Raw genomic sequence first — 27,495 nt, 5'->3', positions numbered from 1 at the left:
CTTAGCGGGGAACAGCAGCAGCAGTGCGCTGGTACCTCCTTCCAATGCCTGCTCCTGGCCAGTGGGGGACACCTGGAGGAGTGGGCTGGGAGCAGATGACAAAGGAGGAACCAGTGCACTGCCAGTTCTGTTGCCAGCCAAGCCCGACTTCCTTCACAACTGCTTATAGCGCATGGCTGGAGCTGGGCCAGAGCAGCTCTAGGTTTCCCTACACCCCTGGGTCAGCTGGGGACGGATGCACCAGGCAAGTGTCCCCATTCTTTGTGCCCCTCCTTAGCTCCCCAGTGCTCCTGCCAGCTCGAGGACTCCAGCCATGCCTTAGCCCTAACCTTCCCGTAGTCTGCTGCCCTCCTCTGCTTAGTACATCCTGAATCTGCCTATATATGAATAGACAAACTAAAATACTGAGGGGTTTAACAACTTAATCCAATCACTGGCAGAGCTAGAACCCAGGAATCCCAATTCACAAGGCCCAGCTCTAACCATTTAACACGCTTCCATGCAGTAAGAATTACTCTGTTCCCAGATCCACTCCCATCATGTTAACATGCCCCTAAATATGTACAACCCCAACAATGTTGGGTTTTTGTGATTGATAAACAAACATAACTATTTTAAATGGGCATAAATACTCTAGAGCAGGGGCTGGCAACCTACGGTGCATGGGCCGGATCCATCCCAAAGCATCAAGGGCTACAGCAACATTGAGCAGCAGTGTCATTCTGGCCTGCAGGCTGAAAAGACTGATGACCACTATCTGAAAGCAGAGGTTGGGCACCTTTCAGGAGCTGTGGGACAAAATAATGCAGCTCAGCCTGAGGAGGGCCACCTTTTGCAACCTGAACACCAATGCCACTTCTCTTGCCTTTGAGGAGCATGCTTTTGCTGCCAGATTGCTGCCATTGTCCCAGTTCTATGGACTAGAAGAAATCACTTGGTCAAAGGTTGCCAACCCCTGCCCTAGAGGCACTGATTTCAAATGCTCCTCAACCCAGTACTAGCTACCGTGCCCGCATACCAGTCGGTTCAACTCCCACATTAGCTCCAAAATTGATGCGACGCCAAACACTCCTGCTCTGCTGACACACCGCTCCTGCAAATCAGCAATATTTGGGTGAAGGCAGCCTTTGAAAATCAACAAGGTAGAAAGAAAAGAGTACCTGTAACAATCAACTTCTGCTTGACTCAGTCACAGATGTACTGAAGGAGCCAGACGATAAATAAAAAATAGCTCTTCCACATCAAGAGAACCAGTAGTATGTGCACGTCTGGGAACAGAATGATAAAATGCAACTGGCAAAAAGGCAGAACAATGCTGCGAAGGGAATACTGGTAAGAATAATGCTCCCTGTGTACATCATAGCTGGATATGTTGCAACCAGCTTGTCAGTGTGAAAAGGGGCAGATAAATGCTAGGAAGTAACTTCCAAGGGCATCCAGTGCTTCTGCAGATCCTTCATGTGGGTTCTGGAAGGTGTGTGGTATTGACATTAAAATTAATATATGGAGACAGACGCATACTCAGGTAGCTTGTGGAATCTGGGTCTCACTTCTTCCAGGGTCTCAAGTGGAAGAGTGTCTGTGTCTTGCATTAGAAGTTGCATATTTTCTTCAGAAGTTGCTTCATACTCTGTAACGGAGAAAAAAAAAAGAAAAATCAATAAATGCATTTTGAAAAGTGGGCTATGAAATAAATCTCATTGAACACTGCAGTTTATATGAATTCTGTTAAAGGGATAAAAAGAGGGATGTAGTTAGCTGTGTTACTCTGAAGTCGGGCAGAAGGCAGAGTAGATGCACAACAATAGATGAATTAAATAAGATACATATAGGGCATAAGCTCTGGTGAACTTGAGCTCACTTCATCAGATGCTGTGACAGGACAAGCATAGAGCAATGCAGAACGTGGAGCGAATGATTTGAATACAAAAGGAGGGAAGGGAGGAGGGAAAGGAAGGTGAGAGAGGGCCCAGCGCTGGGAGAGGCATACAAGCAAAGACCCTGTGGGAACAAAGAGGTCACAAAAGCTAATCGGCAAAAGGGGTGTAGGTTGTGCTATCTTCACACCATCACCCTAAGCACACAGCCACGCTCTACATTGCAACTGTATCTGCTCTGATCCCACTGACTGGGATGAGGAGGATCTGGCGCAGGATCTGGAGCAGGAATTCCTGCCATTACAGTACAATCCCAGTACTCAAACCAACAAAGCCAGACTCAAAACTTCACTCTGAACAGCTCCAGTACCAGCTTCAAGACGAGAACAACAGAACCTCCACACATACCTTGCCTGCCTATGTCCTTAGACCAACACGGCTACAACCAAAAACCCACACATACAAAGCAGTGGTATGAGAACCAGGGACCCAGAGGAGAGAGCTAAGCAGCAGGGGTGGGGGCAGAGAGGGACACACATGGAAGAAAAAAGGACCCAGAGATCTTGACAGAAGTAGACTTGGAAATGGGGATGGAGCAGAGAGCCACAAGAAAGTAGAGATGGTGAATGGTAGTGATGAAGACAGCAAGGACTCAGGGGATACTGGTTGTCCACGGAAGCAAAGACCCTAGTGGGGAAGGACTTGGAGAGGGAAAAAAACAGATCTGGGGTGGAAGGGGAAGAACAAAGAGAACCTGCAAAGGGGCACAATGGGAGATACTGGCATACGGCAGAGTGGGGTCATGGAGGACACAGATTGCGGGCCTGATCGCTGACCTGCGCCTGACGTCGGCATTTGACAACGGTCTGATTAGATGTGATCTGCTTTCACAATGCTTTTCCATTCAATCATGTAAGCATCTCAAGAGATGTAGGACCGAAAGGGCTCAATTCTCCACTTCCTGGCTTTCTAGGGCTTCAAGGGCACCAGCCCCAGGCACTGACTTACAGTTGGCAGAAGACTGGCAGCCACCACTACCACCACCACTGCCGCTGCCCAGGGCGCAAAAACTGTTTGTTATGCCCACGCTAGGCTTATCCACCCACGTAGCCACTCTGGTGCAAAATGTCTAAAAAAGCTGTCAGGCACAAGGTGGTGTTATGTTCACTTCACACAGGGGATATGAAGGGAGTCACAGCTTTCTGAGTTAGTTTCCATAGTCACAAGGAGCATCTGAAACCTAAGCAGCACCGAGAAGACTGGGGGAGGACGGAGGACCTCATAACAGGGACAATATGCTCTGCCGAACGAAACTCTGAAGTCAGCAACTCCTTAGAGGAAGTCAGGCACGTGGGAACTCCCTGTAGGTAAGGATAAAAATGGGAGGAGCTTAATGCAGTCCGTAAAGTGTAGTCAGTGGCTAGGCTCTTGCAGTATATTCCAGACAGCTGAAATATTCAATGCCATAAAAACTAGGGTTTATAACAGAAAACGCCAGAAGGAATATGACATTGCATTCAGCAAAGAACTGAAGCGCAAGTTCAGCAGGGCAAATTTAACTCCTCAAAAACACTATCTTCCCTTCCTAAAGACAAGAGTTAGCGGGACACCAGCAGGGTTTAACTGCTTGCTTAACCTAGTTCTCGTGGCTAATTGAAATGATTCTCTCTCACGCGTGCACTTGGAAACACAATGTGATTTTTATGCAGGATGAGCAATGGTCCTATGTCTGTGTAGTTCTATATCTGCAGCAGGGGACAAATACAAGCAAAGAGTTTTAATTCCATAACATGCTGCAACTAGGTTGAACTTGTTATTAATGACACTCCAAAAGCTAATAAGTTTCCAAATTAGACTCCAGAGGCTTGGTGATGTTCCTAGTAGAGTCATTAGCAAAATTCTCAATGACTTAAGCGATTTGGACCTCCGGAAGATAACAGAATTCAGGATTAGACACCGCAACCTTGTTAAGAGGGATGATTGCCACTGCTCATTCATTTGGTTCAGACCTGGGGTTTATAACTCATGAACAGTTGGAACTTTTACTTGGTATCATAAAGAAGTTTTGCTGATGCCTCAAGCTTCTCTGCGACTCCGCTTAGTTCAAGCTCCTTTCCAGTACAAGGATAAATGAACAACATACCAAGCAGCTTGAAGGTAATTTTCTTTCATTCTGTTTTAATTTTTTCGCAAGACTGCATTTGCCAAGTGGTATTTCTAAAGATGCAATGATTCGCATAATATTAAGAAGATATGCATGTGCAGCATGGCACGGGTCCTTATCCCCACAGGTTTTTGCATACAGAAAGATATGTGGAACGTACCAGGTACATGGTAGCTTATTAGCTTGCTAACACTTGCTTCACAAGGCATCTGTGGGCAATTCCTAGCTGTTCACCTCAGTGATATGATACTGCTAACCAGTAACAGGTCGTGGAGAAATCAGAATGATAATCCTGAGCCTTTACACATAGCACAGGACTTCCATCTGAGGCTCTCAAAGGTGAGGAAGCCTTTATTAAGGGAGGTAAATAAGTGCATGCCTAATTTTGAGCACAAGAAATCCTACTGAAGTGAAGTCTACACTATTAAGCTTTGCAATACCTAACCATGTAAGTATAAATATTATTCCTATTTTACTGGTAAGGAAATGAAGGTATGCCAGCAATGTAGCAACACAGCATTTAAGAGCAGTAGCCTGGGGTGCCCCAGCAACAACCTCACTGCCGCATTTCCAGCAATCCAGCATTCAGAAGAGAAAGGCAGTTATAAACAGTGACTTATGTATCTAGCATGAAGGGAAAAGCATGAGTAAAACGAGTTTATATATCATGCTCATGTCTTGAATAGTCTGCCGTATGACTGACAAGGAATAACACCAGGTTTAGCAAAGGATGGCAGTTTCTGTTGTGTCTTCTCATACTGTAATGTCACCACGGACTCTGATACCGGGCAAATTCATTATGAGAAGGACAGCTAGAGTTAACAGTCATGTGTTTCTCTCCCTGTGTGTGGCAAGAACATTAGGGCTCCAGATAAATCATTTAGCACTACAACAGAGACATTACTGACAAGGCCTCTCCAGTGACCAATTCCCCCTGCTCTAGGTTAGAGTCTTCGATAAAAGTTGCACACCCACCATGATGATTCTCACGTTTATCCGACCAACCCACTCCTTCTGCTAGCTAGTCCTACTCAGGCACCACGTGAACTTTTAGATGTTTTTTAATTGTACCTGTTTAGTCTTTGTTAACAGCTCCAGTGCTAGCAGGAAGTTTTTGTCAAAAGATATTTCCTTTTCCCATCAAAACTAGTACATTCTACCAAGCAGTTAAATGTGCCTTTGTTAGGAACATTGCCAGTGAAAAGCAGGGAAACAACACACCAGAATACCCGATGGCTTAGGGATTAGACCACTCATCTGTCTTGCAGGAGACCCATGTTTGACTTCTGTCTGATTCAGACAAGAGACTTAAAACTCAATCGCCCATATCACAGTTGAGTGGCCCAACCATTGAACTATTGGGTTTTCTGGGTTGGAGCTGTTAGTAGGTCTCTGTCTTTTTTACCTTGAGAAATTTCATCCCAGAAATGAGAAAATTCCCTTGACAAAAGATTAATTGAAACTAGTACATTTCTACTGAGAGTTTTGGTTTTAGTGAATCTGCATATCCAGCAACATATTGCTGGAAAGTTTCTGAGCAGTTCTATTAAAAACCTTTCTAAATTCTAATATTATAAGTCTTAGTCTGTCTGTCCATAATGCTTTATTTGCGCCCTGATTGGTTGTCTGAAACAACCAATCAGAGTGCTTCAAGAGCAGTCTGGACAGGAGATGGTAGCAGTACAGTGGAGCACCACCATGACAGTGGGGATGGAGGTCAGCAGCACTGGCCTCGCCCCTGCCCCCCCCCCGGCCCTGCTACCTGGAGATGGCACCAGCAACAGAGTGGATGGAGCAGGGAGGTGAAGCCCTGGACCCGAAGTGGGTTGGGGGGTGGAAAATGGGCACAGTCCTGGCCCTGGTCCTGGCTCCAAAAGTGGCAGGGGGGGAAGGGAGGAAGTAGGCCCAGTCCTGAAGCAGCAGGGGGTTGGGGGGGGGGAGAGCAGACCCGGTCCCAAAGTGGCAAGGGAGAGGGCGGGGGCAGCGGGCCCAGCTCCGAAGCGGCAGGGGGGAGGGGGCAGGAAGTGGACTTCCATTTCCACTCACCCTCACCATTCTTGACAGGCAATTTGCTAGCTCTAGTCCATGTTTTTTTAGGAACCAGCAATGACCTTTGGCTTAAATAAGTCTTTTTCCGCCCTGGTGCTTACATCTGTGGTGTATTTAGAAATGGCAATAACATCCCTTGAAATGTACACAGTATTCCAGATGACATATCACCAATACATTGCACTGTATTAATTAATGATATTAATTAATCAATCAATTAACCTCCCCCGCCCTGTATTTACTGGATTCATATCAACTGAAATGTTCTAGGCTTATACATGTCTAGGCTTGTATTTATCTTTTTCATAACCACATCACACTCTTGGCTCTTAGACAGCCTTTAATCAACTAATACACTTCATGCCTTCTCCTCTTTGCCATTTTCAACTGATGAGCTCCCAGCTCTGAACAGAAATTCTCATTATTAAGTAGCTATGGACTCAATGCAAGAACTACTAGGTAAAGTTCTAGGGCCTGTGATTAGCAGACTTTGCCATAATGGTGTCTTCTGGCTTTGATATCCAGGTCTAGAAACCCCGCCAGGCAGGAGGCCATCTTCTCCAACTGAGATAATTAAAAAGCAAGCTTCCCTATGAAATAGAAGCTCTCATAAATGTGTGTTATGAAGTTCCTGGTACTTCTCCATGAAGCGTCTAGTACAGGATTGTCAGAAACAAGATACTCGACTAGACAGAACTCTGCTGTGCTCCAGGTTGGGAATTCCAATGTGTTCTCCTGCCCTCCTTTATCTCAGGGTTGAGAAAAATGTTAACTGAAGTCATTTAAATTATGTTTGTGACACTGAACGACTGTGTCTTCCAAGTTTTTGGGGGGCAGCAGAGTAAAGTTTTTACTGTAACAATGCTTGTTAAATATATCTAAGTGATTTGAGACATTGAGTGTGTCTACGAGTACATTTAAGCGTGCCTAAATTTAATGTGCATTAGCTTTGTCAGAGCAAAGCTTAGTGGTTGAGTGCCTCGGCACAGTGGAACTTTCTAGCACAAGGCACGGTGAGATTTTGTACGAGGGAATTTCTCGGCACGGTGGATAACCCCGGCGTGGAAAGGTTCCCGCCGCTCGTTTGCAAATTCACACATTATTATTGGCCGGTTCTAAATTATTCCTACGTGGCGACTAGCAATTGGCTCGCTAGCCGTATAAAAGGTGGGAGCAGTTTCCGCCCAAGTTGGAGAACTCCGCGCCCATCTCAGAGTGAACGTGGCGGACTGATCAACCGCTGACGACTCCCCGTCGCCGACCGACCCCGACGTACCCCTGTGTCCTGCATGCTGACGTTTAGAAAGATGTCTCGTCTTATCAGAGCTCCCCGGTTAAACTGTAACTGAAGTTTGAAGTTAACTTTCTTCCTACGCTGTACATCTCGACAGTGTAAGTAAAGCCATCTTTGTTTGAACCAGTACGTGTTTGTGCCCAATTCTACTCCAGCGGTCGAAAGTACCCATCTGTACGTGTCAGGTTTGTGGCCACAACCCAGCCGACACTTTCCCGGATCCCCCTCGGCCCCCACAAGCTTAACGTACATTATGCGGGTCCAGGCAGGCATCAAAGCTCATTAACGCTAAAATTAGTCCCAAGTCATTCCATACACACAGCATTAATGTGCTTTAGCTATTTACACCTACATTTGATACCTGCAAAAGCATTTGCAGGTATCAAATTTTGGCTTGATTAGCCCCAAATCACCGTTTTTAAAGTGCATTAAGCACAGATGCATGCTCTGATGCACCTTAAATTTTGGCTAATGCACCTTAAAATGCCTTGTATAGAAGCACCCATTGAGTCCATTTTAGAAAAGGGCTTAAATTTACATGCCTAAATCACTAGAGAGATATTTTCAAGAGTGCCTCAGTAAAATTCTGCACAGTGACTGGCACAGAGAACTACACCTGCTGCCAGTGGTTTTCTACTGATAAAAACTGCAATTGGGGTTGAACAAACAAATTTCAGAGGATTTAGTAAGAACCAGGATTTACTATGGAACTAACGCTGTAGAACAAAAGTATTGCAGTTTGATTCACATTTACTACAAAAGGAACAGCAGACATACAGGAAGTGTAGTTAATGTGCTTTAAATTTAGTACCACCATTATGAGGTACTAAAAAAAAGGTGCATTAGCCTATTTTAATGTGCATTAGATAAAGAGCATGGGTTTTGTGGAATGTTTTAATGCGCATTAAAATAGGCTAATGAACATTACAGTGCACATGTACATGTTCCATGGTAAGCGTCCATGTTCTTCTTAAACTCACTATAATTTGCTTATTTGTCCATACACTTTGCATCTTTGATGATCTTGTTCAATGCTGAGCCATTTATCTAAATTAACTGTGTTCAGCTGTTTACATTAGATCTGGGTTGTCTTGTGTTGCTGTTACATGATCTTGCTTTTTTGCTCTTGTTCATCTTTAGTGCTCTTTTTTGGCTTCCGTGGTTGAACTCTTCTCTTATCTCCCATTGCTCATAATTGCCAGATGGCTCCTAGTGTATTTTTGAATTCTGAGTTCAAATAGGGGAGTATTTGTCACTGAAGAGGTATGCTCTGACTTCTATTAGCAAACTGCTTGAAAAAACATGACTGGCACTTTGTTTTATTCTTGAATTTAAGTATACGGTGGAGACAAGATCTTTCCATTACAGACATTCATCCTTCTAGCTATCTCTACTCCGTGTACTTGACAGTTTTTGTCTTAAAGACTGCATCCCTCCAAGTTACTTAACAAACACTCCTCTCCTTCACATGCAAAAGCAGTTCCCATTTTGCTTCAGAAAAAAATCCCCACATTTTAATGCAGTCTGGGGAAGTGTGCAGGACTCGTTCAGGTCCCAAATTAAAAGGGAGAAGAATATTAGTTTAATCCACCTAAAACTAAAAAAAAACCAAGAGCAAGTGGTTTTAGCTTTCACTAAAAATGAGCTTTAGTACCAAAGTTCACATTTGAATGGTGTATTCACATACTACAGGTATAAACACCTCTACTAAACTGCCATGCAAGCAAAACTGGACATCTAGTTCGGGTTGCAGTGTGGCTACTTATATGGTGTTGTGTCAGTTCAGCCATGCTCCAGTTCGCCTGCTCTCTGCAGAGATGAGCATGATCAACTTAAGTGGAAGTTGAGATTCCCTCAATATGTCCCAGGACAGCAACAGCAAAAGCAATTAAAAAAAAAAAACAAAAAAAAACAACCTTCTTAATCCAGAATGCAGGAAGCTCCATGACAAAAAATCCCTGACTTCCATTAGAAGAGCAGCCTTCTAGAGGATGCAGTACCCAGACTCAGGTATCCATGTTGTAGCCGTATTGGTTTAGAGGAAAAAGCAATCAGAGCTCCTGGTAGAGGTGATGTCTTTTATTAGACCGACAAGATTTATTTTTGCAAAAAAACAAAAACCTTTAAATTGCAAGCTTTCAGGCGCAAACACCCTTCAGGCATCAGAGAAGAGATTGTAAAAGGTCTCCTGGGTAAAAATGAAAGTTCAGATTTCATACCAGAGTCAATAGATGGAATAGTCCTCTGGGCAGGCAGGTCTTAGCTGGGAAGGTGCCTCTCAACTGTCTTGTGAGGCTCTGTGATGATGCAAATTACCTTGAACAAAGGCAGGAGCAGTATCTTGGGTTTCAGGTGGTCAAAGTTGTACTTGGGTTATACTTTGACCACCTGAAACCTGAGATACTGCTCTTGCCTTTGTTCGAGGTAATTTGCATCATCCTGCCAAAATACAACTTTGACCACCTGAAACCTGAGATACTGCTCCTGCCTTTGTTCAAGGTAATTTGCATCATCACAGAGCCTCCTAAGAGAGCTGAGAGGCACCTTCCCAGCTAAGAACTGTTGCCCAGAGGAGTTTTCCATCTATTGATTTTTCTGTGAAATCCTATGAAATATGAACTTTCATTTCTACCCAGGAGAACTGTTACAATCTTTTCTCTGATGCCCGATGAAGGGTGTTTGTGTCTGACAGCTTGCAATTAAAGAATTTTGTTTTGCAAAAAATCTTGTTGGTCTAATAAAAGATATCACCTCTACCACGTATCCAGACTCACACCCTTATCCACCCAATCCCTACCTGATTTCTTCTGTAGTCAGAAAATTGCTTTACCATCTGTCATTGGTCCCTGCCATGCTGCACTTCATGGGAGGGCTTTTTTGACTTCTGCAACCTCTCACACTAGTTGTTGACAAACTTTTAGTGATGGTACAAATTATTTCAGTGTCAGGATTGTCAATTGCTTAGCAAATCTATGCCCTGGATATACTTTGCAAGGAAGAAAGCAGCTCCACATTTGCCATATAGCCTAGGCGCGAGGTAGTATGTAAGAAAACATCCAGCATGATACAAAATGTCTGTAGGCTGTATTCAGAGCGCTGGTGCTTTAAAAGTGTCAGTAGAACTTCAATGGCAAATAAAATGACAGCCTATTGTCTTACATAATATTTGAAGCTATGAAGTGTCTTCACTAAGGATTAGTTTATGAGCATCAAAGAGTTGGGGAGATGCAGGTGGCATGCCTTGTGATGGGATTTAATAAAGTAGATTCGCCTACCAACAACATGCCCAAATCTTGTCTCAGAAATATAATTACTTTTGGTGCCAATCATTCTCTTTATGATCCTTCCATTTTTTCCCCCCTGTCTCCATTCTTTCAAATATACCTTCTTCCAGAGATGACATTCCTCTATCCATAGAGTACATCGTGTCACCAGACTTTGAAGATATGTACATGAAGTGCCAGTTGGATGTGGATGTGGAAGAACATAAAATGTGCACTGCTAAGAATTGTTTCTCAGTGCAGTATCCGATGAATAAAGGCATGCATGCGGAAATCACTTGAGATAACTAAAACAGACAGATTAGATGTTATCAACAGAGATGCCAGAATTATATTCATATACTAGTAGGGATACTGGATTATTTTTCTAAAATGCAGAGCAAAGACATTAGAGTGACACACACAAAAAGATTATTAGAAAGGTATCTCTGAAGGTCAATGCATCCTGGAGCTACCCCTAGATTGGAAATCAGAATCTAATCTTTATAATAGTGAAAAATAATTTGGATGCCTTGACTTGCTTAGTACAGCCTTCAGCCCCGATCCTATGAGTCATTACTACCTAAAGTAATGCTTACCTTCAGAAGCAAGAGGACAAGAGCTTTGATGTTACTAATAACAGCCGTAAGTCCCTTATTTGGGGAATGTTTGCAGGATCAGGTCCTTAAATCACACTAAATATTTACAGCAAAATCTGAAAACCTCAAAGTAAACGGTTTGCATTTCAGACTTTGAAACTTTTAAGATGTCATTTCATAGCAACTCTTCCCGATTTCTTTGAGTGATGGAAATAAGAGAAAGGAACATTGGTCTCATTCTCAAGATTATATAAAAAAAATTAAAATTTACCTTAATTTACTATTCAAAACTTCATTTTTGAGAACGAGCAATCCCATCTTAAAAACATAGTCAATAATTGAAAATCCCCGCATTTGGATTTCAAAATTGATCCATTAATGACATTTTCACATGCATTTCATTTCCTGGAGGATGAGGTTTATCACAAGCATTTATTCAAAATTCCCCATGCTCTTTTTTTGGGAAGTGAAAATGTAAAATAGCAATGAAAGCTCTAATTGGAAAAAAAAAAAAACAACCACAACTCAATATTTTTGATTAGCTGTGTTTCTATCACTTTTTTTCCATTTCATTTTTGGGAAAATGTTAATTTTTTTTCCCTCTTTCTTGTGGTTGTTGGAATTACATTGTGGCTATGATGGTCCAGGAAATGTTCATGAGGCAAGGACTTCTGTGGGTGAAACTTTTTATTGGATCAACTGCATAGTTGGGAGAGACTGAGACAAGCTTTCAGGTAATCTGAGGAAGGGTACTTTGTGCCCACAAGCTTGTCGAGACCTTTGAAGCCAATCGATTATGCAGGAAGACAGGGTGCACGAACTTTGCACCGGTTTACAAACTGCTCTTTGATTTGTTAGTTTTGACATTTTTTTTTTTTTTTTAAGAGCACTTAGCTTGTTCCAAGTCTTAAAAGGTCTGTATTGTACTTCTCAATTTCTTTTACTAATTTCAAAAGTCATTCCTTTAGGAGTTCAAATGATAAAGTTAAATCATAAATTATGAATTAAAGCTTCTGGTAAGTAACCCTGGACCCACCATTTATATTTTACTCTCTCATTCTTTTTTATATCACGGTTTCTCTTCTACAAAGTTTATTATTTATAATTTATAAAGGGCCATGTGTGCTCCCAGTTCTTGACAAATCAGTAAATATGCTTGGTCCCTGCCTAGAGGGCCTTCCGATTTATATTGAAAAGGATGTGGGATTTTTATTAAACCTTCCTCAATCTTACGTTACGGAATAGCAGCTAAGCATTTTAAAAGAAAATCGAGTTTCAGTACTGACCAAACAAGTCCTAGAGTATTTTAAAGTCTTACTTGCTGCCATAAGAAATCCGATGTGTTGGTTATATGGGTCTTAGTTGTTTATAGGGGTGATTTGCCTAATGACGATCTGGAATCCCATTTGACTATTGAATCCTATTTCCTTTCCACCACTAATGAGGGTTGTATCAGAAATTTTGGTCTATCTCCTAATATAGCCTTGATTCACCAAAGGACTTCATTTTCTAAGGTATTTAGGCCAGAGGTTGTTGCAGTCTGGGTGTGTCTGCACAAGATGCTTTACTTGAGATTAGCATAAATTTCAGTGCAGTAAACACTGTTTACATGTGCAGATGCTTACTGCACAGTAATTTGCCCTAATTGCAAGTACATTTGCTACTTGTAAATACAGGTAGAAAATTTACTCGTGATTAGTTAGCATCTACACATGCTACTGAGCAGTAACTGGGAGCAAATTTGTTCCTGGTCAGCCCCACCATGAGGGGGCCAGCCTCAGGCTAACCCCAGGGCCCCAGGGCTGGGAGCTTCTCCTGCCCCAGTGCTGGGCCAGCTCTGTGCCTGCCCCAGCCCAAGACACTGAAAAGCCTGTGGGGACACTGGGGCACTTGCAGACAGACAGCCTGTGGACACTGCTGGCTACCACATCCTGCAGGACTGGCCCAAGAGCAGCTGCAACAGCCTGTCCTGGTGCTACTCTCTGGCACTGCATTGCTGTGCAGCTGCCAGGCCCATGCCATCCAGCTGCATTGGGTGCTGCAGGGACCCTGGGCCACCTGCAGCCAGCCTGTGGCCACTGGTCCCACTCCAGGTGGCTCCAGGCTAACTACAACAGCCTCACCGAACACTGCAGCTGGTGCCTGGCACTGCATACCCACAAGACTGCCTGTCCCAGTCTCTGCCCCTGCACTGGGCACTGCACGCACCTGGCCAGGCCCACCAGCACCAGGGCTGCTACAAGGAGGCCCAGTGAGCCATTGCAGGAGCCACATTGGCCTCCTCTCCGACACCACACGCCACCTCCTGGGGTCCAAACTGGTCCTAGGAGGAGACTGTGGACCTTGTGGCACTGTGGGGTGAGGCTGAGTCCTCAGTCAGTTTGCATGGAGTAGGTGCTCCAATGCACAGATCTACAAGGGGCCGTCAGGCCACATGCAGAAGTGTGGACATGACCAGTCAGCACACCAGTGCCACAAAGTCCAAAAACTTGTGGCCACAGTTGGTCATGGTCACTGACCACAACCGCTGGTGCAAGTCCATGCCCTTTATGTGGCAGCTGGATGACATCCTTGCACCCCAGGATGCTGGCCACAACTGTGCCGTCTACTCTAGCCTGGGCAGCCAGCCCAAGCCTCTACTGCAGCTTGGTACCCGCAGTGACGCATCACCAGAGGAGGGCCCCTCAGCCACAGGAGCCCATCCCGCCATGCTCCGCACCCCATCATTGTCCAGGAGCTCTGGGAACCTGGGCCAGTGCCTGCCCTGTCAGCTCCATAGCTTCAGCCCCACCCACGAGGGCAGGCTGGCCATGACACCACCAGCTGCCAGCAGCTTCAGCTCCTCCCCAGAGGAGGGCCCTGCCCGGGCAACCCAGAATATTTGCACATGTAAATGCACTCTCTGAGGGGCAAATACTTGAGAGAGTCAGAATTTAGCTTGGTAGAGAAGATATGATAATTATACAGGGACTGAAATACATCATCATGTTCCCATTTTTACAGTATCCATTTCTAGTTACTTAAGGAAGTGGACTAATTACTGGCTCATCCTTGTTGATATGATAGGACCCTACAAGTGTCTCCTTCAGGTTTAAATACATTGTGTAAAATAGTACATCTTACAGCGCCCCCCCCCCTTACTGAACTGACAAGTAAGCTGCAATTACTAAATATTACTGGGTCCATCTGTTTTTCCCTCTAGGTTTTTCTGATCAAGAGTTGCGCATTCAAATGTAATTCCCTGAGAATTTTAGTCAAACTTCTACTGTAATCTGCAGTAATTAAGTAAAGCATGTAAATATACTGTGGAATATTCCTGTTAAACTCCTTAGGTTAGCATGTTCAATGAGCATATATGTACAAGGAATGATGTCAAGCAGTAGAAACATTTTAAAACACGTTTTTATGCATCCTTGCAGAAATACATGAGACTAGACTTACAGTCTTTCTGATCTCCCAGTGCTCTCTATTTTCTCAGAAAATGTTCTTGACTGTGCACTAGCTGCAGCATTTATTTGATTCTCCTACAATCGTTTTTTTTGTGCTAAGATCCTAACTATCAATCCAATAAAAGATATTACCAAACAAGTCTTGCCTCTTGCATCTTACCTGGACCGCCACCGCTACAACCCTCAGAACTACAAAACTCACAGGGGCAGAACCATTTGTGGTTATTTGTAGTGTAAAGTCCACAATATAGTAACAGAGTCCATAAAAATAACAGCCATAAATTAGAAATCTACCTAAAATAGAAGTTTTAGCCTGATACAAATAGGGGTAATATTCTAGCTCCATTTGAATGTCATTAAATGTCCCCTTGTCCTTGTGTTATAAGACAGGGAGAACAGAAGTTTCCAATCCACCTTTTCTGCTCTATTCAATATTGCAAATATTTTTATTCAATGTCATCTTCAGTCTAAAGTAAACAATCCCATTCTTTCTGTCTCATTATAGCATAGTTTTGCCAGATCCCTAATATTTTTTTTCCCCCCATTTTCTGGATCCTCCCTCCAATTCTGCAATACCTAGTTTTTGAGATGGAAAGTTCGATACTGCTGTCTCACCTAGAATGCATCACTGATTTATAAAGTTACTTTATAATATCATCCTTCTAGTTCTCCAGCCCAATCCACATGCAGGTCAACATTGCATTTTGGCTGCAGCTGCACATTGCGAGGAGGTCAACTGAAAGAAGCAAGTTTTAGCAACATGCTGAAGTATGATGAATTGCATTGGCACAGATCAAGCACTTGCGGGATGAAGAAAACCGAAATATATTGTTGAAAAGGTAGAGGAATCAATTAACTGAGTTACAATATATTAGGTAGAGAAAAGAAAATTTCAGTGACCAAGAAAAGAAATGCTCAACCCAGCTTTTCACAGGAAAAAGGAAAGGACAATTTTAGAAATGCAGTGGAAGTCTTGATAGGATACTGCAAAATCCAGAAAAGGCGGGGGGGGGGGGTGCAGAATTAAAGACGTAGCATGGGAGAAGTGGATGAGGACCAGATTGCCAGATGAATATGGACACACAGATTGAGGGATACTCAGGCACCACTATGGTGGGGGCCAAATGGATAGCTAGGTCAATGGAGGCAAATAAATTGACTCTTGGCATCAAAATCTGCCTCAGTCGCTCCAAAGACCCCCATTGATGTTACCAGAAGGATTAACTGTTGCCCAAATGATCTGGAACTTAGAATTTCTTGAAGCCCGCATCACTGCTTTGCTACTTTTCCAAGCTGTGAACAAATGTTAATAATTGTAAGCGAGACAAAAAAGTATCTGAAGAAGGCTGCCAGCCAGCCTCCCCAGTCTGTCATGCTCTGAGCCTTAGGTGCTTGAAATACTTTATCCTCTAACTGAGAAGATTGATGCAGGTGCCATTTTTCACAGCAATCATGGAAACCCCCGCTTTTCACGGTTTCTGTGGGGGGGGGGGGGGGAAATCACAAAAGCAGAATTTAAGCAGGTCCCTATCGATAATGTTACTTTCAAGATGTGCTACATGTTGCCATTAGGTTATTCTCAGCCGTTTTTGACCATAAAAATATTGCATGGACGATATCCTTATATACAGCATTGTGGCCCCAAGCCATCAGCATGGTTATGCCCATGTTTAAATTGAAGTGAACTTTAGCTATTTCATGGGATGCAGTTAAACCGTTCGGGTCTTGAATGCTTTGTAGAGGTCAGCATCTTTGCTAAGCCCTATTACGTTTAACTCAGCCCTAACTTGGATCTGTAGGAACAGCTGTAGTTCGGTTTGTAGGTCCAGATGCTCTCTTTCAGCATCCTCAAGCTTTGTTCTTGCAGGCAGGAAAACAGAAATGCTGATTGCCACAGCACTGGGGGCTGGATCTGGCCATGAGCATCCCTGCACTAAAGTGTTTATGAATGAAACCATCCCAGTGCCCTGTGGGATGTTGCTGTAATAGTAATAGCTTCTAGGAAGAAAGATTGACCTTGTAGTTCAGACAGAGATCAGGTGCCAGCAAGTCACAGCTCTGCCTCTGACTCACTCGACAACTTCGAGTACACCAGTGATTTTTTTTCTGTGACTCAATGCATTCAAATTGGAATGGTGATTACTACCTACCTCACAGCACAGGCAGATTCATTAATACTCGTAAAATGCTCTCAGATATTTCAGACAAAAGGTGGCATGGAAATGCATAGCATTTTTATTATATCAATTAGATAAAGAATTGTAATGTGATCATTACAAAACTAAAGCTCATGCTTTGATGGGATGACAGATATTTTAGGATCACAGAGACATATAAAAACTGTATCTCGGATGTTTTAAAGTATCCGTTGCAATAGAAACACAAGCAAAGCATATCACATTTGATTGTACAATGACTGTAAAGCAAGCACTAAATTAACTGGATTCTGTTCTTCGGGTTTGTACCCGAAACAATACATCTGTGCTAGCAAGTGATAACTTAACAATGTCTTAAAATTATATGGTATCTTTTATCCTGATGGATCCTAACGTGCTGTGAAAGTGGATTTACAGGTATATATAGTAATCTTTTAACCTATCACTGCCATGCAGGCATGAGCCTGAGATGAAACCTAATAATTATTGAATAGTACACAATAACTATGACAGGTCAGGACCAGAAGTAAAGGAGACTATTGTACCCAATAGAAGTACTGGGGTAGATGGGGGAAAGTGGTATTTACATGCACAGAATATACACAATAACTTTAGTTGGAATTTGGCTGGGACAGCAAGACTAATATGCCTATAATGAAAGAAGAACAGGATGCAGGTACAGTGCATATTTTGATCCCTGTCAACTCCACACTTCACAGTTTTTGGAGGGTGATAACGCAACCTGTTATCATGAAAAGAATTGTGAAGTCTTAATTGAACACATTAAGGGTTCCTTGTGCATAATAAGATTCAAGATTTCAATATTGTAGAGGGTCAAATATTAGTCTGACTAACAAGAACACCGAGAAGTGAAATCTAGTTGGAACTGATTTCTGGGTAGAGGTTTTCATGAATTGTAAAGAACAATAATCAGCAGTAATGCATTTGCTTTTCAGCTTGGAGAAACTCAGCCTCTTAAAGAAGCATCCTAACACCAGGTTTTGGGAGCATGGGCTTGCAGCAGTGAATTGGAATGATGCACCTTCTCCACTTCGGGGGAGAGGTAAATGCAAGGAAGAAAGGTTTCCTTAGCAACCAGAGACAGCCCACCCAAGTGACCATAACTCACAGGCTTTGTCCGAAATCACCTCCATCCTATCAGAGAAAAATATCAAGCAGTTCACAGCTTCTTAGTCAGAGAGGGGGGGGAAAAAAAGGGAGATAATACCTGAACCTTTCTCTGCATTTTCTCCACCTGGGGATTTAACTGGAGACCAGAGCAGGATGATAATCAGACGACCCAAGCAAGCTGAGTATGGCAGGTCAAAGACAGGGAGGAAAACAAGGATGGAAAACTCCCTGCTCCTTCCCCCACAGGGCCTCCCAAGGACTCTTGCTACCAGCATAACCAACAGCAGAGGCCTCCAAAGCAGGGCACAGCACTGCATTTATCATCCATCAATTTGACCCTCTCACCAAGTGCTGCTCTTGCAAATTCTCCAGTGCCTATCATGCATTGCTCCTTCCCCCTGTTCCCGGTTAAAAGAAGTCCTCCCTTCTTCCTTGTACCTGAGCAAGTTCATCTGTCACAACTTGTGTCTTAATCACTGATACTTTCCATGTAGCTTTTTTCCCCCTGGAGGAACTACAGCCTGCCGTGGCTTAATTACAGTTTCTCAAGCTGTATCAGACATCTTTCACACTACTTAGCAAAGCTCTTTCCACTACTAATTCCTTGGATACTGGATTGTTTGTCTCCAGCTTTAAATTGTCAAAATCACGGTGGATGAAGTGCACTCTAATATAGTGAGCCAATGTAAGCCTTATGTTCTCCAAACAAAGCTGACTGGGTCTTAGGACAAAAAAAAATGCTGTCCAGAATGAGGTGAGAACTGGTGTAAGTTGGTACCAAACACACTAAAATCATGGTTATGACAGTTCACACCTTTGGGGATCTGCCCCAGGTAATTACCAGTTCTTGTTCCTGTGCATTGTTGGAGCTGTGAAAGGTGAAGCAGTGAAACAATGCCTTGTTTGTGCTTAGATCTCCTTGCTCCCATGCTCGTTCAGCTATATATGCCTCTAGGTGTATTTATCCCTCCTTTCTTACTACATCTACTCTTGCTGCTTTCTGATTTGACAGCCTACCTATTTCCATAGTGAGATGAGCTGCCAAACCACAATAATCATTAGTACTTTGTAGCAATTTTACAACTTGGGTAATTGAGGCACAGAGCTTGAGACAACTTTCCAGTTCCTTATTGTATCAGCGCTAGGACAAGATTAGAACCCATGGTTTTATGACTTAAGGTCCTATACTTTAGTGACTATATAACAGGTCACATATGGCTATGATGCTGCTGTTTGATTCAATTCCTAATTGTCATAATCAATAAAGTAAGTTTGGGCAGATTACCTTTTGAACATTTTCATTAACAAATAGTGAACAACTTTCAACTAGGCTCTTCAGAATACTATGGGCTCTTTAAAGATACCGAGATGCAAGAACACAAATCCCTAACTTACTGTGGGTCTTAAGCTCCTAAATATGTTGGGCATATCAGAAAATCATTATCTGTACCCACAGTTTTGGCAAGGACCCAAGAGGAAAGTTTCTTCCCATTTTTTCAGTTTGAAGGTCCTTCATTTTTGCATATAAAATGAAAGAAACTTGAAAAGAAAAGACTGGTAATATCTGAAGCTCTGCAATAAACAGAGAGTGAGCTTTCAAAAGGGTTTTTTGGGTTTTTGGGGGGTTTTTTTGCAAAAATATATTTCTGTATATATCTTTAGACACACAAACACCGCCCCCCTATATCTTTATGGTTTTGTCCCATGACCAACCCAGTTCACTTGACAGTGCGTAACACCATCATTATCTGTCAACAACTGTTATCCCCATTACAGTAACTGCATCTGTACACCCACGCACCTGCATTCCCATGTGCCCATTGCCATCTTCTTTAACTGTTACAAATATGCCCAACCACCTCCACTCCCTCCACCCTCCCCTCCCCACCCTTCTCCCCACAACCACCCCATCTCTTTCTCCAGTCCTGAGTCCAAGTTGTCTTTGCCATCATCATCATCGTCTTTGTCCTCATCTTCTCTAGGGGTCTTGTTGCTGAACAGCCTGTGCCAGCCTCTTCTCTTCCATGTTTTCTCTGCTGTCTTCTCCCCGTCATCTTCATGTAGTACATCTGCAGCTCACTTACTCCCATTCTGACAGCTCTCGACTGGGAGTTTCAAGTGTCTGTACATGAGCATGGTTCTGGTTTTCCATGGAGCATTCCTGAAGCAGAAGATAAATTGATTGAAGAGGGCTGTCAGGGTCCCTTGCTGCTTGGTTAGGTGTCTGAATAGCACCACCTCTCTGGTCAGGGTCCTGACCCCTGTCACCATAATGAGGAGTAGGATTGCTCTCCTTTACACCTCCCTGGCATACGGGCAGTTCGAGAAGAGGTGGTTGATCGTCTCCTTCTTCCACCAGCACGTTTGCCTGGGACAATTCAGACAGTCTTTTTGTCCATCTCTGTGTCTCAGGCATGCACAAGGAGTGCCCGATGGGTGACTTGCCAGTTCAAGTCCTGGTGCAAAATATGTTCCCACATGGCCTGCCAGCTGTCACCAGGTAGTACATCCACAGGTAACAGGCCATCCCTTGTTCTTACTACCTCCTGCATCTTGTGGTGGTTTTTCAGGGTCATTGACCTTTCTGTAGCTTATAGCTGCTCCAGAGTCTTGTAGGGCCACAGCGGTTCCAAGGTCCATTGATGCATGTTGGCAGATCCATGGGCAGCTTGTACACCCCACAGTGGGTGCCCTGCAAAATACTTCAGAAAGCAAGCTGTTTGAAGTCTGCCCCAGCTGCCAGTTTGCAGATCTGGCTCATGTACTTAGACCAGAGGGAAAAATACATCTGGTATTCCTCAGCCCCCGGTCCATTTAATTGTATACAGCGTGGCCCTTGCATCCTTCTCCCATTTGGAGCTCCAGGAGAAGATGTACATGGCCCTCTTTATTCTACGGACGATGTGCCCTGAGGGAGGGAGAGGGACCAGTGCTGTGTACAGAAGCACTGGTAGCAACACCACCCTCATGAGTGCCACAAGCCCCCACATGGACAGACAATGCACTTTCCACAGTCCCAGCTTCTGTCTGACGGAGGTCTCAGTCTTCTCCCGTGGTTTCTTTCCTTTCAGCTCTGGATTGAAAACCACCCCGAGCATCTTACTGCCTCTGGAGGGACAGAGATGGTCAGGATAGACAAGTCTCCAAACCTGTCCACTGCCAGGCAGGTACTCTTGCTCGCATTGAGTTTGGTCCCTGCTACCACTCTATATGCTTATGCGTGTTGCAGTACTCTTTCTACCGAGCACTTGTTGGTGCACAGGATGTTGAGATCATCTATGTAGACCAGGACTCTCATCTCTTCCATGCTTCCCCCTAGGGTCTTGCCTGAGCCACTGGGTTAGCAGTTCCATCATGCAGATTAAAAGGATTGGGGAGAGCAGGCACATCTGCTGGATGCCCGATTCTACCACGATTGGTGTGGTCAGGAAACCATTGAATAGCATCTGCTGCTCACATCCATATATAATGCCTTTATCCAGGTGACAAAGGTCAGAGGTCTCCCATCTTCTGCATCTTGAACAGGAATCAGTGGGGCACTCAGTCAAAAGCCTTCTCCAAGTCAAGGCTCAGCATGCCAATGTCCAGCTCCCTCTCCTGAGAGTACCACCACATGCATCACAGTGGCTGCAGGGGTTTATGGATCTGCCATCCTGGCACCGTGTACAACTGGTCTTCGTGGATCACTGCACCTATAACAGACTTAAAATGCTCAGCCAAGACTTTGGCCATTAGTTTATAGTTCAAGTTCAGGAGCATTATGGGCCTCCAGTTCTTTAGCTCTTCCCTTGCCCCCTTCTTGTAAAAGATCCGTTTATAAAAAGACAGGTTTCACAGCCCTACCGTGCATTTTAAACATTTTTTCAGAGCTGTCAAAAAACAGAGACATCTCTAACACAGGGAAAAGACAGTAAATTACACTTCATGTCCATCTCAATATCTTAAAAAAAATAAGAGGACTACTGATAATCTGAAGACTCCTTGAAGAACTTTAGGACTTAGCCTGTGAAATTTTCTGTTTCTGTTGCATGTGAAGAACTAAATAGTTCCCATTACTGTGACAGTTAATGAGTCTCAAGACTTCAGAACAGCTATTTTGTTGCTGTTTGATGAAAAGCCAAGCTGCAGAACATTTGTTCACAGATGCAGAATAAATGAATGGCTGTGGCAAGTGTGCTTATAATCATAAAACTAAGCCTGAAACCTGAGTCGTTTGAGTGACAGAGGAGCTGTGAGATGAGAGCCAAAGATAACTTACCTCAAAGTAAACATGATTAGGTGCCGAGCGTCATGATAACTGTTCCAAGTGAATAAATAACCCCGCACCATTACTCACCTAAAATGTAAGTAACCCTTGTGCAAAGGACTAGGCCAAAGTCTAACACACCACTTAAGTACTAACATTAGATTTAAGTGTGGTATAGCCTTTTTGCCTGTCTCTGTATGGCACAACAGAGAACGAGCCAGCTTGGGTACCTCTACGTAGCACCACAATGTGATGTGTAGACACCCGCTTTATCCAACCCGTATTTCAGTCTTAGGCACCTAACTACTACTTGTGTGTCCACATGTAGTCACATAAGTGATATTGTTAACATTTACATGGATTTTAGAATCCATTTCCACCTGTGTAGCTACACTAACCCTGCACTTCCCTTTTGTGCATGCTCAAAGCCTTTACCCTGGCCACATATGCCCACAAATCAGATCACAGAGCAGAGTAGCCTAATGCAATAACCTAATGGAGGAACATTTGTCTGGGAAGTGGGAGATCTTGGTCCCAGGCCACCCTTTACCCAGGTCTGAGTCTGTATCTCCTACTTCCCAGCGAAGTGCGCTAGCAACCAGGCCACAGGTTAGACATGACCCAGTACCCCTCCTAGTTCTCCTCTTGAAGCTGTCCCAGAAGACAGCCAAGTGGTGAATACATGCGTCTCCAGGAGGAAAGCAAGCCAGAGGGTGTGTGGCTCAGTGTGATGGACACTGCTCTGGAAGGGCTCTAGTGGGGCAGAAGCTATCCCACTACTCTTTATCCTCTGAAGACAAAATACAAAATGCAGAACAAACGCTGAAGTCCAGAGCAGGGCTATGACTGGCTACTATAGGACAGTCTTTCCCACTATACTAGGACACCCAATTACTTCAGTGATAGGAATTAGTCTGAATAAGAACCGAGTCATTCAGGATTTGGTCCAGTCTGGCATGAGGGCCCCCGCAAGTATCGGATGGCTAAGCAAGGAAATCGTGATTGGACACTGACCCCAGACTCTCAAGAGATGAGCCCAGACTAATTTTCAGTCTTTTCCTCCTTTTCAGTAATACATATCTTCTCAAAATCAATAGCTGTGGTCTCTGTTCCCAGCTCTGTACAATAGGAAGCTTATTAGAAACACAGCTGCAATATTCAGAACTGCTTTAAGTCAAAAAGAAGGAATTCATCATTAATAAGAACGCCTCCTGCGTAGATTAAAATTGAACATACGTGATGTGAAATTTGAAGTACACTTTCCTCAGTTTGGCTTGAAAGACTGAACAGTGACTGAGAGCCAGTACAGCACTGGAAGAGTGGAAGAAAACACTTGGATTCCCAAGTCATAATGAGAGGAGATTTAATTTCTTTAAGGACATTGGAAAGAACCCATTTTTTTTTTTCCCTGTGCACAAGATGTATGCTGTGATCTTCAAATTGTGTCTCCAGGTAACACATCTGAAGCCACTTCTTACATCTAAAGAAAAAGGAAGAGCCAGGCTTTAGCCTCAGCCCTTGGCCTGTTTCTCTGTGGGGTCTCAGAATGACTGCACTGAGGTAGTACAAGATGCCATATTACACCTTAGGCAGGTACAGTAGTGGGGAATAGGCTCCTAGCCATCCCCTGTTACAGAGGAGGCTCAAGTGTAAGTCAGTACACATTGAAGAAATCCTTGATATCTCCATCATGTTGCTTCCCCTATAAAATAAGAGGATTTGGGAGAGCTGGGTTCTACTCTTCTTGCTGTCATTGACCTGCTGGGCAGCTGTGGGGAAATCAATTAACAGATAAGGTCAGAAGGGGCCACTGTGACCATCAAGTCTTACTCCCTGTATAACGCAAGCCATAGGAGTTCCCTAAATTCATTCCTATTTGAACTATCAAGTACATCATTCAGAAAAAGCAGCAAATCTTGATTTTAAAACATCCAGGTTTGGAGAATCCAAAAAAAACACTTAATAAGATGTTTCAGGGGTTAATTATACTCTCACTGTTAAAGTCTGTGCTGTGTTTAAATTTGTCTAGCTTCAACCTCCAGCCACTTTAAGATTTTTATCTTATAAAAAAAATAAAGATCTTTATCTGCTAGATGGAAAAGCTCTCCATTATCACATTTCCATGCACCATGTAGGTACTTATAGATTGTGATCAAGTCACCCCTTAACCTTCTGTGGTAAGCTAAACAGACCGAGTTGCAAGTCTTTCATTACAAGACATGACCTATCCTTTAATCATTCCCATAGCTTTTCTTTGCTTCTTGATATTTTGACATAGATACTGCTGCTCAGCTCCAGCTTACTAAATCTTCTACGTGACTTTGTATCAAGGATCTGTCCACTTCATTATATGCTACCTTACTCGGTGTCACTTGCAAACGCTGGATAGTCTAAAAAAGCATGTTACTGCGAGCTGTGCTATGGAGTCAGCTTACAGCACGAGAGCTACTCTAAGTGCCTTCTGCCTACTCTTACCCCATGGTAAATGTGAAGTGGCTTATCCCACTTTTATTGATGGATAAGCTGGCTTGCAGTTACCAGGGGCGTGAATACGGAGTAGCTAATATACGGTAAGCTCACACCCTAATGTATCCGTGATCAGCGATGATTTTATGCTTTCTTCAAAGTCACGGATAGAAGTGGTAAACGGTGTCTAGAGCCAAGGACTTCTCTGTTGGACCCCACCTGCTAATGATGATTTTCTATTTCCTGTGATTCCCCATTTACCATTACATTTTGAGACCAATCAGATAAACAGATTTGTATCCACTTAAATGTGTTCCAAGCTGCATTTGTATTATTCTAGTTTTAAAATCCCATGTAGTACCAAGTCAAATGCCAGAGAGAAATCTTAGAATATATTACATCAACATCATTACCTTTAACTCAACTTGTAAAACCCATCAAGGTATCTATCAAATTAGTGTGTGACAAGAGGTACCTCGCCACCCCCAAAAAACCCCATGCTGGCTGCCATCAGTTACTCAATAGAAAACTGAATTAACAGTCCACAAAAACTTTTGACCAGCTCTTTCTATGCTCCCAGATGCAGGTTATTGGACCTATTAATTTAAAAATATCTCAATTTTAGTTACAATTAAAACTTCTCCCAACTTAGTGCGGTCTGGTATGGACCTCAACCCTTCACAGTTCAGTTCCTTCATCTATAAAATGGGGATAGAAGTCTGTACCTAGCTTTAAAGTGACTTCAGATAGGGATATAGGAATTGAAGATTAGAAGGAGCCTCCAAGACCATCAAGTCCAGTCTCCTGTGTTCATAGGTAATCATTTGTCCATCAGGATCCTCAAGATTGTCTGACCCCGATTGAACACTACAGCCACAAAACACCTTCTGGAAAAATAAACAAAACCTCTGCAAAGTCCCGAAGAGAAAGAGCTTGTGGAACAAGGGCACCACCAATGCTTGACTACTGAAATAGCTGGGATTTTTTTGGCTAAGATATTGTCACATGATCTGGGAAGATTGTGCCTAGCAAGGCAAAAACAGCCACAGTCCTTTCTGATCCAATCCGAGGGAAAGATTCCTTCCTGACCCCAAATCTGACAGTCCACCTGACCACATGAACAAGACACCCCAGCCAGGCACCCAAGAGGTTTTTAAGTACCGGTAGGTAGAAGTTCTCATCTCTCGCCCCATCCTTCAGAACAAGGCTGTTCAACTTCCAAGCAGTCTGGGGCTGCACGCCCCAAGGGCCATGCCAGTGTGGGGCTCCAGGCCGCACATCCCATGAACAGCCTGTCACTCACAAAGGTATCAGGCCTAGCAGGCAGAGCCAGGAGTGAGGACTGGCAGAACTGCAAGGATAACTCACGTGTTGGGAACAACTGAGAGCAACCGGAGTTTCAAAATGAGGAAGCCCAGAGTTTGAAACCAAACTGGAGAACTAACCAGAGATCAGGAAACAATTCAAGGTGAAACCAAGCTCTGAACACTGACCTGGAAGGTTAGCCAGGAATCAGAGGTCAGGAAGCCAGCAGAGGTCAAATCAAGATCCAAACACCAAGCCAGAAGCTTAACCAGAAATCAGGGAGCCAGAGGAGTTACTTGGACAGGAGCTGCGCAAGGACTGGTGAACAGTGAATTGGGCAGCAAGGCTCAGGTGCTGGAGGGGTTCCTTCAGAGCAGATCCTGAACCAATAAGAGGGAAAGGGCTCAGCTGGTGCCGATTAGTTTGTTAGGCTTAGTTACTCTGCTTGTGGGGCAGAAGCCTCACTTAGTCTTTCCTCTTCAGGCTAGGACACAGCTGGCACTGGTTAGTTGGTTGGGTTCAGCTGACCCAGACAATCAGATTGTAGTGCCTGAGCTTCACTTAGCCTAGTCCTAATGATCCCCACATTGCTGCAATGCATGCCCATGACCTTCCCCCTCCCAGCATGCCTGATACCCCTTGGTGGATCACCTGCACCTGACTCCCTTCCACTGCTATGCTGTATGCTTGCAAATCCCATGCCATGCAGGTACACACACCCCTGCTGCATCTGCAACCCTCCTCCCTTCATCTCCCACTGCACCCAAAGACTCGGCCTCAGCTCCCCAGGATGCTGCACTGTGCCACACACAGGGCAGGGGTAGGGGCTAGAGGAGCAACAAGAGCGGGGGGAGCAGGGTAGTAAGACTCCTGTTACTTATAACCAAAGCAATGGGAGGAGCACCAGCTGGGCATGATTTAGGGGCTGCAATTTAACTCCTCACAGGCCACATGTTGGACAGCACTGCTTCAGAGGAAGATGAAGAGAGAAAAACAGAAGTCAAATAATACATTCATGAAAGGAAAAACATTTTTCCAGGGTATATGGAAAGTTTCAGAACTTTTTTCATTGTTTCCTATGGACTTATGGTATTCATTGTGCTAAGGTCTTTAAAACCATCTCCTACGAGAAGAAGCAGATTTCCCATCTGCAGAACAAATACATGCTGGAGTGAGCAACCAGCCGTAAATACGGATAGAAGGACTGACACACTAGATGGCTTAAAAGAGCTTTCCCTTTTATGATTTTACGTGGGCTGGCACATTTAACTGCCACAATGAAGTGGTTTTCATTTCCTCTTGAATGGTTATTTTTAGGACTTTATAGAGTATAGGTCAGAGCCTGTGGCCCTTATTTGGGCAAGCTACCATTGAGTAGGCACCAGGCTGCATCAGGGCCCAAATTAGCAAGCAGACTTGCACCTTCTCAGCAGCAGTGCGCATCCTAGTTTCTATCTTATGGTCTCTATGCAGACAAATTAAGGGAACCATTGTCTGAA

The 27,495-nt window shown here is 43.8% G+C and overlaps 1 long non-coding RNA gene across 1 annotated transcript in view; it reads right to left on the bottom strand.

Annotated features, from left to right (window-relative positions):
* LOC106738226 (uncharacterized) overlaps positions 1–26,383 on the bottom strand; it is a 74,264-nt gene extending 47,881 nt beyond the window's left edge. The window contains exons 1-2 of the long non-coding RNA XR_002087356.2: positions 26,185–26,383; positions 1,161–1,630 (exon numbers count right to left, since the gene is read on the bottom strand). This is a non-coding gene — a long non-coding RNA (uncharacterized LOC106738226). The remainder of the gene's footprint in view (positions 1–1,160; positions 1,631–26,184) is intronic.
* Between the last annotated feature and the right edge of the window lie 1,112 nt (positions 26,384–27,495).

Source organism: Alligator mississippiensis, chromosome 7 (genome assembly GCF_030867095.1).
Source record: "Alligator mississippiensis isolate rAllMis1 chromosome 7, rAllMis1, whole genome shotgun sequence".
NCBI lineage: Eukaryota > Metazoa > Chordata > Crocodylia > Alligatoridae > Alligator > Alligator mississippiensis.
The sequence above is the reverse complement of the archived record's forward strand: the minus strand, read 5'-3'. Positions and strand labels throughout refer to the sequence as shown.